This window comes from Triticum dicoccoides, chromosome 5A (assembly GCF_002162155.2).
Source record: "Triticum dicoccoides isolate Atlit2015 ecotype Zavitan chromosome 5A, WEW_v2.0, whole genome shotgun sequence".
Lineage (NCBI taxonomy): Eukaryota > Viridiplantae > Streptophyta > Magnoliopsida > Poales > Poaceae > Triticum > Triticum dicoccoides.
Genome location: NC_041388.1, coordinates 381,753,715 through 381,759,687, shown reverse-complemented (window position 1 = coordinate 381,759,687; position 5,973 = coordinate 381,753,715).

The window sequence follows — 5,973 nt, the reverse complement described above, 5'->3', positions numbered from 1 at the left end:
GTCTATGTATTCACACGTGTATTACGATTTCCGGATAATACAGTTATAGCATGAATAAAAGACTATTATCATGAACAAAGAAATATAATAATAACACTTTTATTATTGCCTCTAGGGCATATTTCCAACAGTCTCCCACTTGCACTAGAGTCAATAATCTAGTTACATTGTGATGAATCGAACACCCATAGAGTTCTGGTGTTGATCATGTTTCGCTCGCGAGAGAGGTTTAGTCAACGGATCTGCGACATTCAGATCCGTATGTACTTTGCAAATTTCTATGTCTCCATCTTGAACATTTTCACGGATGGAGTTGAAACGACGCTTGATGTGCCTGGTCTTCTTGTGAAATCTGGGCTCTTTCGCAAGGGCAATAGCTCCAGTATTGTCACAGAAAAGTTTGATCGGCCCCGACGCATTGGGTATGACTCCTAGGTCGGTGATGAACTCCTTCACCCAAATAGCTTCATGTGCTGCCTCCGAGGCTGCCATGTACTTCGCTTGACATGTAGATCCCGCCACGACGCTCTGCTTGCAGCTGCACCAGCTTACTGCTCCACCATTCAACATATACACATATCCGGTTTGTGACTTAGAGTCATCCAGATCTGTATCGAAGCTAGCGTCGACGTAACCCTTTACGACGAGCTCTTCGTCACCTCCATAAACGAGAAACATGTCCTTCGTCCTTTTCAGGTACTTCAGGATATTCTTGACCGCTGTCCAGTGTTCCTTGCCGGGATTACTTTGGTATCTTCCTACCAAACTTACGGCAAGGTTTACATCAGGTCTGGTACACAGCATGGCATACATAATAGATCCTATGGCTGAAGCATAGGGGATGACGCTCATCTCTTCTTTATCTTTTGCCGTGGTCGGGCATTGAGCCGAGCTCAATCTCACACCTTGCAATACAGGCAAGAACCCCTTCTTAGACTGATCCATTTTGAACTTCTTCAAAATCTTATCAAGGTATGTGCTTTGTGAAAGACCTATGAGGCGTCTCGATCTATTTCTATAGATCTTGATGCCTAATATATAAGCAGCTTCTCCAAGGTCCTTCATTGAAAAACACTTATTCAAGTAGGCCTTAATGCTGTCCAGAAATTCTATATTATTTCCCATCAAGAGTATGTCATCTACATACAATATGAGAAATGCTACAGAGCTCCCACTCACTTTCTTGTAAACGCAGGCTTCTCCATAAGTCTGCATAAACCCAAACGCTTTGATCATCTCATCAAAGCGAATGTTCCAACTCCGAGATGCTTGCACCAGCCCATAAATGGATCGCTGGAGCTTGCATACTTTGTTAGCGTTCTTAGGATCGACAAAACCTTCTGGCTGCATCATATACAGTTCTTCCTTAAGATAACCGTTAAGGAATGCCGTTTTGACGTCCATCTGCCATATCTCATAATCATAGTATGCGGCAATTGCTAACATGATTCGGACGGACTTAAGCTTCGCTACGGGAGAGAAAGTCTCATCGTAGTCAATCCCTTGAACTTGTCGATAACCCTTAGCGACAAGTCGAGCTTTATAGATGGTGACATTACCATCCGCGTCCGTCTTCTTCTTAAAGATCCATTTGTTTTCTATCGCTCGCCGATCATCGGGCAAGTCAGTCAAAGTCCATACTTTGTTTTCATACATGGATTCTATCTCGGATTTCATGGCTTCTAGCCATTTGTTGGAATCTGGGCCCGCCATCGCTTCTTCATAGTTCGAAGGTTCACCGTTGTCTAACAACATGATTTCTAGGACAGGGTTGCCGTACCACTCTGGTGCGGAACGTGTCCTTGTGTACCTACGAAGTTCAGTAGCAACTTGATCCGAAGTACCTTGATCATCATCATTGGTTTCCTCTTCAGTTGGTGTGGGCATCACAGGAACATTTTCCTGAGCTGCACCACTTTCCCGTTCGAGAGGTAGTACTTCATCGAGTTCTACTTTCCTCCCACTTACTTCTTTCGAGAGAAACTCTTTTCCAGAAAGCATCCGTTCTTGGCAACGAAGATCTTGCCCTCGGATCTTAAGTAGAAGGTATACCCTACAGTTTCCTTAGGGTATCCTATGAAGACGCATTTTTCCGACTTGGGTTCGAGCTTTTCAGGTTGAAGTTTCTTGACATAAGCATCGCATCCCCAAACTTTTAGAAATGACAGCTTAGGTTTCTTCCCAAACCATAATTCATACGGTGTCGTCTCAACGGATTTAGACGGTACCCTATTTAAAGTGAATGTAGCTGTCTCTAGAGCGTATCCCCAAAATGATAGTGGTAAATCGGTAAGAGACATCATAGACCGCACCATATCTAATAGAGTGCGATTACGACGTTCGGACACACCGTTACGCTGAGGTGTTCCAGGCGGCGCGAGTTGTGAAACGATTCCACATTTCCTTAAGTGTGTACCAAATTCGTGACTTAAGTATTCTCCTCCACGATCTGATCGTAGGAATTTTATCTTTCGGTCACGTTGATTCTCTACTTCATTCTGAAATTCCTTGAACTTTTCAAAGGTCTCAGACTTGTGTTTCATCAAGTAGACATACCCATATCTACTCAAGTCATCTGTGAGAGTGAGAACATAACGATATCCTCCGCGAGCCTCAACACTCATTGGACCGCACACATCGGTATGTATGATTTCCAACAAGTTGGTTGCTCGCTCCATTGTTCCGGAGAACGGAGTCTTTGGTCATCTTGCCCATGAGGCATGGTTCGCATGTGTCAAATGATTCATAATCAAGAGACTCTAAAAGTCCATTAGCATGGAGCTTCTTCATGCGCTTGACACCAATGTGACCAAGGCGGCAGTGCCACAAGTATGTGGGACTATCGTTATCAACTTTACATCTTTTGGCATTCACGCTATGAATATGTGTAACACTACGTTCGAGATTCATTAAGAATAAACCATTGACCATCGGAGCATGACCATAGAACATATCTCTCATATAAATAGAATAACCATTATTCTCGGACTTAAATGAGTAGCCATCTCGTATTAAACGAGATCCAGATACAATGTTCATGCTCAAACTTGGCACCAAATAACAATTATTAAGGTTCAAAACTAATCCCGTAGGTAAATGTAGAGGTAGCGTGCCGATGGCGATCACATCGACTCTGGAACCATTTCCGACGCGCATCGTCACCTCGTCCTTTGCCAGTCTCCGCTTATTCCGCAGCTCCTGCTGTGAGTTACAAATATGAGCAACGGCACCGGTATCAAATACCCAGGAGTTACTACGAGTACTGGTAAGGTACACATCAATTACGTGTATATCAAATATACCTTTAGTGTTGCCGGCCTTCTTATCCGCTAAGTATTTGGGGCAGTTCCGCTTCTAGTGACCCTTCCCCTTGCAATAAAAGCACTCAGTCTCAGGCTTGGGTCCATTCTTTGACTTCTTCCCGGCAACTGGCTTACCGGGCGCGGCAACCTCTTTGCCGTCCTTCTTGAAGTTCTTCTTACCCTTGCCCTTCTTGAACTTAGTGGTCTTATTGACCATCAACACTTGATGTTCTTTCTTGATTTCAACCTCTGCTGACCTCAGCATAGAAAATACTTCAGGAATGGTCTTCACCATCCCCTGCATATTGTAGTTCATCATAAAGCTCTTGTAGCTTGGTGGGAGCGACTGAAGGATTCTGTCAATGACTGCCTCATCAGGGAGGTTAATATTCAGCTGGGTTATACGGTTGTGCAACCCAGACATCTTGAGTATGTGCTCACTGACAGAACTATTTTCCTCCATCTTACAACTATAGAACTTGTCGGAGATGTCATGTCTCTCGACCCGGGCGTGAGCTTGGAAAACTAGTTTCAGCTCCTCGAACATCTCATATGCTCCGTGATGCTCAAAACGCTTTTGGAGCCCCGGTTCTAAGCTGTAAAGCATGCCGCACTGAACGAGGGAGTAATCATCAGCACGAGAGTGCCAAGCATTCATAATGTCTTGGTTCTCTGGGACGGGAGCGTCACCTAGCGGTCCTTCTAGGACATATTGTTTCCTGGCAGCTATGAGGATGATCCTCAGGTTTCGGACCCAGTCCGTATAGTTGCTGCCATCATCTTTCAGCTTGGTTTTCTCTAGGAACGCGTTGAAGTTCATGTTGACATGAGCGTTGGCCATTTGATCTACAAGACATATTTGCAAAGGTTTTGAGACTAAGTTCATGATAATTAAGTTCTAATCAAATTATGAACTCCCACTCAGATTAGACATCCCTCTAGTCATCTAAGTGTTACACGATCCGAGTCGACTAGCCCGTGTCCGATCATCACGTGAGACGGACTAGTCATCATCGGTGAACATTCTCATGTTGATCGTATCTTCCATACGACTCGTGTTCGACCTTTCGGTCTCCGTGTTCCGAGGCCATGTCTGTACATGCTAGGCTCTTCAAGTTAACCCTAAGTGTTTTGTTGTGTAAAACTGTCTTACACCCGTTGTATGTGAACGTAAGAATCCATCACACCCGATCATCACGTGGTGCTTAGAAGCGACGAACTTTAGCAACGGTGCACAGTTAGGGGAGAACACTTCTTGAAATTGTTGTAAGGGATCATCTTATTTACTACCGTCGTCCTAAGTAAACAAGATGCATAAAACATAATAAACATCACATGCAATTATATAAAGTAGTGACATAATATGGCCAATATCACATAGCTCCTTTGATCTTCATCTTCGGGGCTCCATGATCATCTTGTCACCGGCATGACACCATGATCTCCATCATCATGTCTTCATGAAGTTGTCACGCCAACGACTACTTCTACTTCTATGACTAACGCGTTTAGCAATAAAGTAAAGTAAGTTACATGGCGTTCTTCAATGACATGCAGGTCATACAAAAATAAAGACAACTCCTATGGCTCCTGCCGGTTGTCATACTCATCGACATGCAAGTCGTGATTCCTATTACAAGAACATGATCTCATACATCACAATATATCATTCATCATTCATCACAACTTCTGGCCATATCACATCACATGATCAATCGCTGCAAAAACAAGTTAGACGTCCTCTAATTGTTGTTGCATCTTTTATGTGGCTGCAATTGGGTTCTAGCAAGAACGTTTTCTTACCTACGAATAACCACAACGTGATTTTTTCAACTTCTATTTACCCTTCATAAGGACCCTTTTCATCGAATCCGCTCCAACTAAAGTGGGAGAGACAGACACCCGCCAGCCACCTTATGCAACTAGTGCATGTCAATCGGTGGAACCGGTCTCACGTAAGCGTACGTCTAAGGTTGGTCCGGGCCGCTTCATCCCACAATGCCGTTGAAGCAAGAAAAGACTAGTAGTGGCAAGCAAGTTGACAAGATCTACGCCCACAACAAAATTGTGTTCTACTCGTGCAAAGAGAACTACGCATAGACCTAGCTCATGATGCCACTGTTGGGTAACGTTGCAGAAAATTAAAAATTTTCCTACGGTTTCACCAAGATCCATCTATGAGTTCATCTAAGCAACGAGTCAAAGGGAAGAGTTAGCATCTACATACCACTTGTAGATCGAGTGCGGAAGCGTTCAAGGGGATGGTGATGATGGAGTCGTACTCGTCGTGATTCGGATCACCGATGACCAAGTGCTGAACGGACAGCACCTCCGCGTTCAACACACGTACGGTACGGGCGACGTCTCCTCCGTCTTGATCCAGCAAGGAGGAAGGAGAGGTTGAGGAAGGCAGCTCCAAGAGAAGCACGACGGCGTGGTGCAGTTGGTGCAGCAGTACTCCGACAGAGCTTCGCCAAGCACGTACGGAAGAGGAGAGGTGTTGGGGAGGGGAGGGGCTGCGCCTTGGCTTGTCGTACAGCAGCCCTCCCCTCACCCCTCTATATATAGGAGGAGAGGGGCAAGGGGGCCGGCCCTCTAGGGGAATCCCTAGAGGGGGGCGGCGGCCAAAGGGTGGGGGGCTTGCCCCCCAAGCAAGGGGGGTGCGCCCCCT